The 13,548-nt window shown below is 40.6% G+C and overlaps 1 protein-coding gene across 2 annotated transcripts in view; it reads left to right on the forward strand.

The window, feature by feature from the left end:
- GALNTL6 (polypeptide N-acetylgalactosaminyltransferase like 6) overlaps nt 1–13,548 on the forward strand; it is a 919,665-nt gene that overhangs the window by 497,454 nt on the left and 408,663 nt on the right. The window lies entirely within an intron of this gene.

A 13,548-nucleotide genomic window follows, 5' to 3' on the forward strand; every position in this document is an offset into this window, starting at 1 on the left:
TAGGAGACTAAGGCATGCTCTACACATAGATTTTTACCCGTATAACTCTTTCAGTTGGGGATGTGATATTTTTACTGATACAGTTATACTGGTACAACCACCAGCACGGATGCAATTGTACCCGTATAAAGTTGCCTTATACTGCTATACATATCCCTTTTCTGTATGAGAAGGAGATATGCCAGTATAAGCACTTTAACATCAGTAGAATTGTTTCCATATTAGGAAGATTTTACCTCTTGATATTGCTATAGTTAAAGGGGTACAACTTTTGTGTGTAGAAACGGTATACGTCCCATTTTCAAAAGTGCCTAAATCACTTCTAAAAATTGGATTTTAAGAGCATAAGTCACTTAGATGCTTCTGAAAATTTTGGCTCTGGTCTCAGAACTGCAATAATTTTGATGTAAATTAAATTCCAGATTGCATGCATGCATTTTTTATTTTTTTGCATGCACATGAGTAGTGCTATTGAATTTATTTCAGTGGGATTATTCAAGTGCATAGTTATTCATATGCAGAGGTATTTGCAGGATTGGGGACCTAAATATTAGGAAATACGGAGTGAAAACAGGATATTAAAACTGTGAGTTACTGAACTGAATTCTCTGCTGATTTAAATTGGTTTAACCCCATCAAAGTCAATGGAGCTGTGCCAGATTATGCCAGCAGAAAATGTGGTCCATTTTTTTAAAGGTGTGGTGAATACACATTCCCATTTACATTGCCCCCCCACCCAAGAACATTCATTTACTGTTAATATACCATACACTGGGTAAATGTCGTGATTTTGATATGCAAGGCAAAAATTCAAACCATTTGAAAGCCCTAAATGAATAGTTTGATATGCTAGTAGTTAACGAATTTGCCGTTACAAATGACTCCTTGCAGATTCAAATAAGGGCTTCTCAATTTTTTTGAAAATTTGAGTCTCATTTACAGTTTTTCTGAGAAGCTACCTTGTAGGGATTTGGGGATTTTAAAAATTTATTAATTTTAATACTTTGCAGCATGACTCCGGATAGCTGACTATTCAAATTCTGCATATTTGTTTCTTTCTGGTAATTTAGAGAGTTGAATGTTAAAATGTTGGATGCATGATAAACACTGAATTATGAAAGCATCTGTCATATTATACTAGTACATTATGCCAATGTAATCCACAGCGAACCTTAAGTGAGCACACGGCAAAATTTACAAAATTTCCTAAAGGTAATTTCACATACCAGCAGGTACATATGTTCCTAGACTACTTGCAATTAAGTGAAACATGCAAATCGAAAAATAGGCTTTTGATTAAATCTATAAGGCAATTTTTGGATTGGGTGTAGTTTTCAGGCCTGTTTTGTCATGTGGCTTGAGGTAACTTGGTAAACAATAATCTAAAATGTATATGTTATGTTCAGAGTTCTATTTGGTTTCAATGACAGCATGCAAACAACTATTGCAAGTACATGCGAGAATTGCTTAGTTCATTACATGCATCAATTATTAGGAACAAATTACTTTCCAAATGCTAAAATGATCTAACCAAATGTTCCTCTTGAGCTGTGAGCCCAAATGTGCACTGATTCTGGATAAGAACATTTCAGTACTGGCAATAGACTGTTCATTTTTAAACTATGACATGGAACAATTAGAAACAGTGACTGCCAGTAAGAGATTAACCTATTTGTACAACGGATAAAATACATAGTTAAAATATTAATTTGTGGAAAATATGAAGGCTGAATAAATCGTAGACATGCAAAATGCATTATTTTGAAACTTTAAGGGCAAAGTTTTTAGAGTGGAGTAATACATTGCCTGATATAGTGGCAGTTATAAGGATACAGTTTTCCAAACAGGCTTCTCAGGTAGTTTTAACTTCATGCCTTCCATTGTACTCAAGGTGTTTGAACATATTTGGGCTACACAAATCCTCCAGAAAGTACACACCTGTGGCATTCTCTGGAGCTCAGTTCTTCAGTGACTTTCTGTGTGCAGGATCACAGTAGAACTATAGGAAAGAGCAGTGGGGACCTGGCCACTCAGATCTGCTATCTGTATTCCCTGTGGAGCAAAGATGGAAAGAAGATGCAGCTGCTGCTCTGCCAAAGGAGAGGACTCCTTGCCTGTTCTATTTTCCCTCACCCATTCAGACCCACACCCACACATACTTTTGCTTGACACAGGGTTGAATGGAAGGAATTTGCAAAATTTACCCAAATTTTCTACAGCAGATTGTCATTTAATATTGCACAGTCAAATAGATTAGATTGATACTGCTATTCCTTACCTTGAGTTTTCTAGAATTGACTTTTCACACTTCATTTAGTATTACACAAACATCATATTCTATTTTTCTTCTGAGCAATGAGCGGTTTCTAATATAAACAAAGGTTTTGTAACTCCTAGGTTTTGTTATGTTAAAGAAGAGAAAGCAGATAGACTGCTGTGTGTTTATGCATCCCATTTCCAAGTATTGTTGTGCACAATTCTGCACGGCCCTGAGTCCTTGCTAAACTCTTTCCCTCTTTCATTCCCAACCCATCACCATATCCTCCTTTTTCTTTCTTGACTTTGAAAGATGACTTGGTCCAGGGTTGTCTTGAGGCAATGGACTATGACGTTTTTCATTAGCTGTCACAAATTGATCCCTTGGTGTCAATAAATTATTTGGGTAGTTTCAGTACTTCTAATTGGTGCTTTTACAGCTCTCTCAACAGCCTGGCAGATGTGATTTAAACTGACTATAAGACATGACTGAAAAAAGAAAAGGGACAAAAAAGGGGACAAAAAGGAATTATAACAAATTCTTGACAATATCCTTGCTTAAATTTCAGGCAAGAAGATTGTGGTTACTTCAGACATCTATTTTAACATTTAAAACGATTGTTTTAAAAGCAATAAATTATATTTTAATGTATATAAAAGATAGCTTTTAAAATATGTATAAAATATATATTTTTAAATAGAAATTATTGCTATTCAAACAAATGATTAAAACATGGGAGACAAGTTGAAAGAAATGTATTATAAAATATGCATTGTGCATCTGGTGTATACCTGCTCTTGAGATTACATGTAAATGTTAATGTCTCTTTTAGATTAGCTCACACATCTTGGAACATGGTGCTAGAAATATCATGTGCTAGTAAACAACCCACATGCCTCAAGAGCTGAACCTGATTCTTGCTCATCTGGCATTACGGTACTGTGCGGTCAGGAAAGGAACTGAGACCAAAATATGTTCCTTTTGCCACTGTGATGGGGCATAGAAACTCTACACTGGAAGCGAAGGGGTTAAGGAGAGCAACTCTAGGCTCAGGTAACCACAAGTGAAGGACGTGCACCAGCTGGAGGTGGAGCTTAAAAAGGGAGCCAAACAACCTAGAAGGGGCCTGGCAGGGCAGAGACAGATCTCCTGAAGAAAAGTGCTGCAGAAGCCTTTCCCTGGGAGAATGAGCCTGCCTGCTGAGCCCCGAGGGACCAAAGTTCAGTTACTCTTTTTTTTTCCTTTGCTGTTTTGTGTCAAACTGTAAGAATTTGGTAGGAAAGTGGATGGTGGGAAGTGGCCCAAATAGTCAGCCTTAAGGCACTCCATTGTTACCTCTTACAAGGCCCTGGGCAAGAGCATGATGGAGTGGGCTCCTTACCGACTACCCTTGTTACAAAAAGCATGAAAACCCTCACTTCCAGGCTCCCACTTGGGGAACCAAGGGGAGGGTAAAGACTTCAAAACTCTAGCTGGGACTGGACACCTGCCGGGCTCAATAGACAGACTGAAAGTCCTCCCCACCAGTGGTGAGGGTGTGGAATCCAATATCATCTTGGGACTCTGTTACCCTGGAGAGAGATTAAACAGATTGGTGGCCTGCTGGAGGGCTGAGTCAATACCCACCAAAAGGCAGACTGCCACAAGTGTGAATGGCCAGTGAGAGACACTGGAGGGAGGGCGAGTAGAGTGCTCTAACTACTAGGCATTGCCACCAATGAGCTCTTTCATCCCAGAATCTCTGTGGTCCCCAAAAGTGAATGTCCTGTTATTACCACTTTATAGAATGTAAAAAATTAAACACTGAAGGGTTTGACTAGAGCTGGTTATGAATTTATTAAATGGTTTCTCACTGGGAAATACCAATTTGTCAAAACTGAAACCTCTTGCAGGTATATACCAGTTCTGATGCAACTTTTATCGGGAAAGGACCCAGTATGGAATTTCTGGTCAAAGCACAAGAGAGCTAGTGCCTCCATCCCAGAATAGCTAATGGCTATTCAGAGTTCTATAGATGAAAGCTCTATATAAGAGAGAAATATTGCTATTTTTCTACCACTATGGTACTCTACTACTCAGACTTTTGTGGGACTACAGTGTTTGGGAATGTTAACATTAAAGAGTATGGAGTATATTTTATAAAGCCTCGTCCTAGTATCCTGTCTACCTGTTCTATCATAGTAGGCTTTTATACTGCAGTAATCCTCATAACAGTGCCATCTTACCTCTAATCAATACTGTCTTTCTTTCCTTGTCTTGTATTTGTTACATCTAAATGTCTTTGAAGACTGTTGCCAATTAGGTTACTGCTGCCTAATGTGGCAGATCTATAAATTATTTTTGATGCCCAGTTTGTACTAGTTTTTTCGCCTTTTTAACCCTTTCATTCTAAGGGCTGACATAGCTCTTTATAAGAATACTGTGAGCTCACATTTGGCCTAACATGTAGATGTTGTAAAAACAAGCTTTTACAAAAATTAAGACCAATAAAAACTGTTCCATGATCTTAAATACTAACCCAAGCAGTTGGTTTTAAGCAATACACGTTTCCTGCAGTGTTTGCAACCCAAATATTACAGCACTGAGATAAACAAATAAAGTGAAACTGGTTATAAACAAAAGTGAAATTGACTTTACTATAAAAGTTGAAATGACAAGAGTTGGCATGGGGGGAAGCCTGATTAGTACATTAGATTTTCAATATTCTGTCAGTTTTAATAATTTGTGGTTTTATTAATATTCTGTGGGTAAGAAGAGTGGGAAACAGCATGGTCCAGATGACAGCAGGGTGCGGGAACAATTTGTATAATAGGGGTGCTGAGAGCCATTAAACCAAACTATGAACCCTGTATATAATGGAAACCACTTCAAGCCAGGGGGTGCAGTAGCGCCCTGAACACCAATAGATGACAGGGCACTGGGTTGGGAGGTAGGAGACCCGGGCTCTATTCCAAGGTCTCTCACTGACTAACTGTGTGACCTCTATATAGATGGAATGCTCTCTGATGCTGGGACCGTTTTGCAGTATGTGCTCATACACTGCCTAGCATGTTGTGGGTCCTGATTCACCTGGGACCTCTAAGAACTACTATAATACAAATAATAATGAGTAGAGGAACTTGGTTTGTTGAAATAAGACCTTTTAGTTGATTGTGTTCTTTTAAAAGTAAAACTCATTGGAGATAGAATGGTTTAAACATGCTCCAGACTGAGTCATGCTAATCAGGAGAAAAGCACAGCACTTTTTATGAGGACACCTAGTTCATACTCTGCCTTCTTATGCTTCTTGAAACACTTGGTTAACTCTACGCCTGTCCAGTAGCTTAATACAAGTATTAAAAATGGTTACTCCCATATCAAGGTAATTATTATTGCAAGTAATTGCATAGTCACTCCCGTGCCATTAACTTCATACTTGTCCTTAAAAGTAGCCATTTGAAACACTACTATAAGTCAATGAAGTAAGCCAAAGTTCATTCCAATGTCTATAGAATCTTAGATTAGGGTTGAAAGAAACCTCAGAAGGTCATCTAGTCCAACCCCCTGCCCAGAGCAGAACCAGCCCAACTGAATCATCCCAGCCAGGGCTTTGTCAAGCCAGGCTTTAAAAACCTCTAAGGATGGAGATTCCACCACCTCCCTAGGTAACTCGTTCCAGTGTTTCACCACCCTCCTTGTGAAATAGCTTTTCCTAATATCCAACCTAGACCTCCTGCACTGCAACTTGAGACCATTGCTCCTTGTTCTGTCATCTGCCACCACTGAGAACAGCCAAGCTCAGAGGTGGGCAAATTATGGCCTGGGATCCACATCCAGTCCTCCACACATTTTAATCCAGCCCTCAAACTCACACTGAGGAGTAGGGTCTGGGGCTTGCCCCGCTCTGGTACTCCAGATGTGACCTCACCAGTGCCGAATAGAGGGAAATAATCACTTCCCTCAGTCTGCTGGCAATTCCCCTACTAATGCAGCCCAATATGCCATTAGCCTTCTTGGCAACAAGGGCACACTGTTGACTTGTATCCAGCTTCTCATCCACTGTAATCCCCAGGTCCTTTTCTGTAGAACTGCCACTTATAGCAGTGTGTGGGATTCTTCCATCCTAAATGCAGGACTCTGCACTTGTCCTTGTTGAACCTTATCAGATTACTTTTAGCCCAATCCTCCAATTTGTCTAGATCACTCTGGACCATATCCCTACCCTCCAGCATATCTACCTCTTCTCCAAGCTTGGTGTCATCCGCTAACTTGCTGAGGGTGCAATCCATCCCATCATCCAGATCATTAACGAAAATGTTGAACAAAACTGGTCCCAGGACAGACCCCTGGGGCATGTCGCTTGATACTGGCTGCCAACTAGACATTGAGCCATTGATCGCTACCTGTTGAGCCTGACAATTGAGCCAGCTTTCTGTCCACCTTATAGTCCTTTCATCCAGTCCATACTTTTTTAACTTGCTAGAAAGAATATTGTGGGAGACTGTATCAAAAGCTTTGCTAAAGTCAAGACATATGACGTCCACTGCTTTCCCCTCATCCATAGAGCCAATATCTTGTCATAGAAGGCAATCAGGTTGGTCAGGAATGACTTGCCCTTGGTGAATCCATGTTGACTGTTCCTGATCACCTTCCTGTCTTCAAAATGAATTCCTTGAGGACCTGCTCCATGATTTTTCCAGGGACTGAGATGAGGCTGACTGGTCTGTAGTTCTCCAGATTCTCCTTCTGTCCTCTTTTAAAGAGGGACACTATATTTGCCTTTTTCCAATCATCCAGGACCTCCCCCAATTGGCACAAGTTTTCAAAGATAATGGCCGATGGTTCTGCAATCACATCAGCCAACTCCCTCAGCACCCTCGGATGCATTAGATCTGGTCCCATGGACTTGTGCATGTCCAGTTTTTCTAAATAGTTCTTAACCTGTTCTTTCATCACTGAGGGCTGCTCACCTCCTCCCCATACTATGCTGCCGAGTGCAGCAGTCTGAGAGCTGACCTTGTCTGTGAAGACTGAGGCAAAAAAAATCATCGCATACTTCAGTTTTTTCCACATCATCTGTCACTAGGTTGCCTCCCTCATTCAGTAAGAGTCCCACTCTTTCCCTGACCACCACCTTCTTGTTAAAGTACCTGTAGAAACCCTTCTTGTTACCCTTCACATCCCTTGTTAGCTACAACTCCAATTGTGCTATGGCCTTCCTAATTACACCTCTGCATGCTTGAGCGATATATTTATACTCCTCCCTTGTCGTCTGTCCAAGTCTCCACTTCTTGTAAGCATCCTTTTTATGTTTAAACTCACTGAAGATTTCTCTGTTAAGCCAAGCTGGTCGCCTGCCATATTTGCTATTCTTTCTGCATGTCAGGATAGTTTGCTCCTGCATCCTCAATAAAGCTGCTTTAAAATAGTCAGCTCTCCTGGACTCCTTTCACCCTCATATTAGCCTCCCAGGGAATCCTGCCCATCAGTTCCCCAGGGGAGTCTGTCTGCTTTTCTGAAGTCCAGGGTCCATATTTTGGTACTCTACTTTCTTCTTTTTGTCAGGATCAACCATCTCAATGGTCACTGCTGTCCAGGTTGCCACCCACTTCTATTCCCCTACTAATTCTTTCCTGTTTGTGAGCAGCAGGTCAAGAAGAGCATGGCCCTTTGTTGGTTCCTCCAGCACTTGCACCAGGAAGTTGTCCCCAACACTCTCCAAAAACTTCCATGGGGAGCCACGTCCTGATTCTTGTTTTCCACAATAATTTATTAAATTGAGACCTGATTTTTCCAGCCATTCCTCAGTCCCATTAAAATTGAGGTTTACATCTGTTACCCAGTGAGACTGCTCATCTGAGTAATAGTGGAATATTAGACTCTTGAATTAGTGCAGTCTCATGATATTTGGCTTCTGGAGATAAATGATTGAGAGTTATGGCTTTTGTTAAAAATAAGTAAATTTCTAGCCCTTGTGTTTGTAGAGAGAGCTTTAAAATAGGACCAGGCTCAAAACACAGAAGGCAAATGAAAAGAACCCAAAATATGTAATTTTGTTTAAATCTTATGATTTTAAGTCAATCTAATGATTTTGGGGGCAGGAGGTCTGACATGATTTTTAAAAATTGAGCATTAGCAGTGCTGGAATTGTTTGTTTTATACTAGGATTGCTTTCTAATAGATTACAATAATTTTTTATCTTCATGCCACTTAACACAAGGTTGATAGTTTCCCCAGCCATTAGTAATGGAATGTTTGCTTTTCTGCTTTCCAGACTGGAGTGACTTCACCTCTTTCCTATCCTTATGTACCATGTGCTCCCAGCATCTTTAGAATAGAAGATGCTAGAAAACTTCTCCATACTTTATCTATGGAGAACAATGCAAATTACCAAAAAGTCTCTTAAAAGGCTTTCTAAAGTCCTAGATAATAGCACTTGATAATCTTCTTTCTGTGCTAAATGTGCATTATTGACCCTCTGTCATTATCATCTTTTTAAATGTCCTGTTAATTAGGGTATGTGGCTGGCTGGCTGGGTGAGAGAAATTGTAGTGCTCAAGAAAGCAGTGGTGGTTAGAACCAGACAGTGCTTTGCAAATTCTACTGCATGTCATTAATGCATCTCAGTTGTATAGTGCAGCACCCCTGCAATTACAGTTCTTGGCCTTTCCAGAGCAGACGTTGTCAATTGTATTGAATTGTAACACACTGTGATGGTTTTGAGGTGGATAAATGAATAAGGCCACCAAATTCATTTCACTTTTGGAGACAGATTAAAGCTAAATCTTTCGAGGAGAAAACCTAGTATTAACCCATTCTGCCACCTAGCTCTCCTGCGTTGTATTTTTCAACTAGAGAGGGTGACACAAAGTTGGATTTCATATGCATTATTTTACTTACAACATGAAATGTGAAACCTAAAGAAAAGTGGTGGCAAATTTGTGAAATTTTACAAAGCATTTTTATTTGTCTTGAACAATTTTCTGTAAATGAAGTAAGAGAGAGACAGTTTAGCTTTTTTTGTTTGTTTGTTTTTAGTGTACAGGAAGAGTGAGTGGTTGACTGTTGGCCTTATTTGTTAGTGGTCTGTAGTACATCAGAAAAGAAGAAGGAGAAAGCAAACAGCACAAACAAACCCACAAAACAAAAACCACTTACAGACACAGGAGCGGAGCAGTCTGTGGCCCCTTTTTGTTTTCTTGTTTAACACACAAAGGAGAGAGTTGGAAAGGGAAAGCATAGCCCTCCCTCAGGACCAATTATGTGTGCTTCCCTCCACCTTTTACACTCCCATCTCCACACATAATGAAACTGAAACAAAAGAATGCACCTCCTTTGTGGGTGCAAGCATATGCGCACATACACACACATAGGGCAACGAGATGTCCTGATTTTATAGGGACAGTCTCAATTTTGGGGTCTTTTTCTTATGTAGGATCCTTTTACTCCCCACCCCCATCCTGATTTATCACATTTGCTGTTTGGTCACCCTGCACACATACATAACATGAAATTAGCAGCTGGTATCTCAAATATTGTTCAGGTGCCAGACAGCTATGAAACCATCCAGAAAATGTGTGTGCAGGGAAAGGGGTATTGTTTTATTGATTGATTGATTGATTTTTCATCCCCCCAAATATGTTGTTAGTAACTTTAGTGATTATTAGCATTAGGACTCTCTGAAACAATTTAAACTAAATATGAAAAACTGCAAATTAATATGCCCGAAGAGCATGCTCACCAAGTCCCATCCACTACTCTCAAATATAAAACCTTACAGAAATGTAATTTTTAGGGCAGCATATTCCCAAACATTGTGGGGCATTATCTTGTCCCTTGTGGATTTCCTTTGTTTCTTTCCTTTTCTTCCAATTTATTTGAGTTGAACTCTCGATACCTCCCTGATTCTTGTTCTCTCCAAAAAATAATTCATTTTCCTTGCAATTCCAAAATACGCAGACAAAATGAATGTACAGATGGTGTTTTTCTCAAAGTGTTTCTCAACCCTCAGACTTCTTTGCTTTCCAAGCTTTCCCAAGTACAAGTTGTAGGCTCTTTTTAGGATGTGGATACTGATTTAGCCCTCAAGAACATGTGACTCAACAAATATAATTTACCTTTGAATCCTCGGCTCTAAAATGCACAAATTTACACTGAGAAATTATTTCTTTGTTTTTATGGAACAGGTGGCAAGCCACAAATAGAGCTATTCTTCCTATAAGGCAAAAAATCTTGCAAAACAAAGATCATTACAATTGCAAACATGCCTTTAAATTCTCAGTTCAAAACCTCTTGATTTCATCATCATCTTCTGAATTCTGCTTTCTGAGGAAAGTGACCAGTAACCCATATTAGAAATACCTGATTCAACCTCCCTTATGTTGACCAGTAACCTATTCTGCAAGTAGTCCCATTGGTTTCCAAAATTTAGGTTCTAGTCAAGTTCCCAAAGTAATTGAACCTTCTGTGGCCTCTATATACTTCTGTCCACTTTCTCGCCTCCTTGAGGGGACCTCAATTAGGTCTCAAGCCTAACTCCTTACTTAGGGTGGAGCCCTGCAATTCTCTTCCATAAGAGGTGGGACTTATAGTCCTTTTAAACATCTGAAAACCATCACTGAAGATACTAGGAGATTGGGTCATCATGTCTGGTCTTGATTTGAGCTGTTGAGAAATGGGAAACTTTTTTTGTGAAAAAATTTGCCCATTTTTCATCTGAACATTTTGAATTGGAAACTTTTTGACCAGATGTAGTGTGGCTATAATTACTACATTTTGTTTATATGCGATAAACAGGAACTTGTCAGAATCTTTTCAGATCACCTTAATTGTGTTCTATGATTGGCTTTCCCACTACCTCTCACACCAAGCTCTAAATTACACAAAGATTATATTACTGACATGCATCTTTCATATGTATGGGAACGAGCTGCCCATCAACACAAAGAACTATTCTTCCTCCCATTAAGGCAAAGCACTTTTCTTTATGAGAATAGGCTTAATTTTGTCCAGTATAGCAGACTGAGATCTTTGGATTAAGCATGCTGTGGGAACAAAATCTCCCTTTGTGATCATGGCTATATGTTTACTGTTTTGTTTTGGTTAGGTAATCCATGACCTGTAATATATTTTTTTCACCTGCCATTGAGGAAGAAAATGCATGACAGAACAGCCATACAAGAGCTAAATTCAACTTGTGAAGAATTTGTGACATAATGATACACAGGAAGTTAGTGTGTCTCTTTATTAGCGAGCTTCAAAAATAGCAAGAGGAGAGAGATGTCAATGTCTACACATTCAAAAAAATGAAAAGCTAGCACAGTTCTACAGCGGACCTCATTCTTTAGGACATACATAAAGTTTAGCTTAAAAAATAAATCCATATACCTGGATAGAAAATGTATGAATCTTTGTGGTGAAACTGATGCCTTAGAGACACACATGAGAGGTTTTTTGGAAAGATTTTATTGTGGGGAAAAAAGAGCAAAGATAAGTTTCAGCATGACTGGGTTGTGTTTTTTTTTTTAAAGTTACAATTGAATCATCTCCACTGAAGTCACAGAAGCTTCTTCTACTGCAATATCAGTTAATAAAAACATAAATCTGAATTCTTTCCATAACACTTTACATCTATGATCAGTCTAATGGACAGATCTACAATATACTAGGTGGGATTTGATTACCAAAAATCACTTCTGAACATTCTAAATTCTGATACTTTACCCTAGGAAATAATCAATCTAATTGAATCTCTTCATGGAGTTCCTGATGGGTTTCTTCCAGAATGCTGTACAGATCAGGCTTATACTGTAGCAACTATATTGTACCACTCTTTAAATGAACCATTAATGATCCGTAAAAGGGCTGAATCCTTGTATGAAACAACTCTTTTATCTTACAATTATGTTTTAAAGAGAACAAATTGTCAGAAGGATAATAGAGACAAGGTTGGTGATGTAATATCTTTTTATTGAAGAGTGAAGAGACAAGCTTGGTCCAGTAAAGAATATTACTTCATCCACCTTATCTGTCCAATGTTCTGGGACTGACATGGCTACAGTGATACTGCAGAGAAGGATAAGGAGGTATTTCTCTTCAGAATACAGATTTTAACATTTACTAAAACATTGGCTTCCTGTCTGAGGGAAGTAAGGACATATTCTTCTTCGAGTGCTTCCTCATATCGATTCCAATTAGCTATGTGCATGCCGCATGCAACACTCGGTGGGTCGGCTGGGCGCCCCCTGGAGTGGCACCGCTATGGCGCTGGATATATACCCCTGCTGACCCAACGACCCTTCAGTGCCTTTTTACTGCCCGTGTCGGTCGTTGGAACAGTGGAGCACAGCTTAGCTGACCTCCACTTCCCTAGCTACTCGTAGTTTTTCTCGTTATTCTTGTGTATATAGTTGAAATTTCTATACTTGCAGTTATTTTTTAGTAGTTCTTTACATAGTTAGTGTACATAATTAAGAGGGGTTCGGGGATTAGCCCCTTCCCCACACCCGGTGCCGGGGTCCATGCCTGGTTCACCAGGTTTCAAACTGTGCTTGGCCTGTCACAAACCGATGCCAACAGGAGATCCTCACAATTCCTGCCTTAAGTGCCTCGGGGAATCTCACCTCACCGATAAGTGCCGCATTGGCAAGGCCTTCAAGCCAAGGACAAAAAAGGAGTGGGACTTTCGTCTCAAACAGCTCCTGATGGAGCCAGCTCTTACTCCTCCACCTTCGGAACTGAGCGCTGGACAATCTACTGCCAGAAGAGCCTCTTCGGCACCGGATCGCACCGGCACCGCTAAGACCCCTCGGCACCAACCATCTCCGGCACCCTTCTCTTTCCCCAAGGGTGAAGAGGCCTAAGACTTCCACTGCGTCTATGCCCTCTGCGCCGCAGCCGAAGTACTCCGATAGATCGGACCACCCGGCACCTACACCTGTCGCGGCACCAAGCACCTTGGCACCGTCGATTCCAGTCCTGCAAGGGCCGTCGAGTCCGGTCCCTGGAAGCTCCCTGCCAAGAGCAGTGGTTGAGCTCACGATTCCCTCCACGCTGGAGACATTCTCCATGGCGAAGGATCTCATCACAATGACTGAGTCTGCGCTGCCTCAACCCCCGGCACCGCCGGTGCGGGTCATACAGTCTGTGGGCAAGCCTGCCCTGATAAGACCACCTTCTATTGGCACCGCAGAACAGCACCACTCGCGATCGCGATCCCACCGGCGTTCCCGGTCCCGACGTTGCTTGCAGTCCCAGCACCGATCACCTCTTCGGTACCGGTCGTACTCACAGCGCAGGTCAGCGTCCTGTTC

The sequence above is a fragment of the Chelonoidis abingdonii genome, chromosome 5, assembly GCF_003597395.2.
Source record: "Chelonoidis abingdonii isolate Lonesome George chromosome 5, CheloAbing_2.0, whole genome shotgun sequence".
NCBI lineage: Eukaryota > Metazoa > Chordata > Testudines > Testudinidae > Chelonoidis > Chelonoidis abingdonii.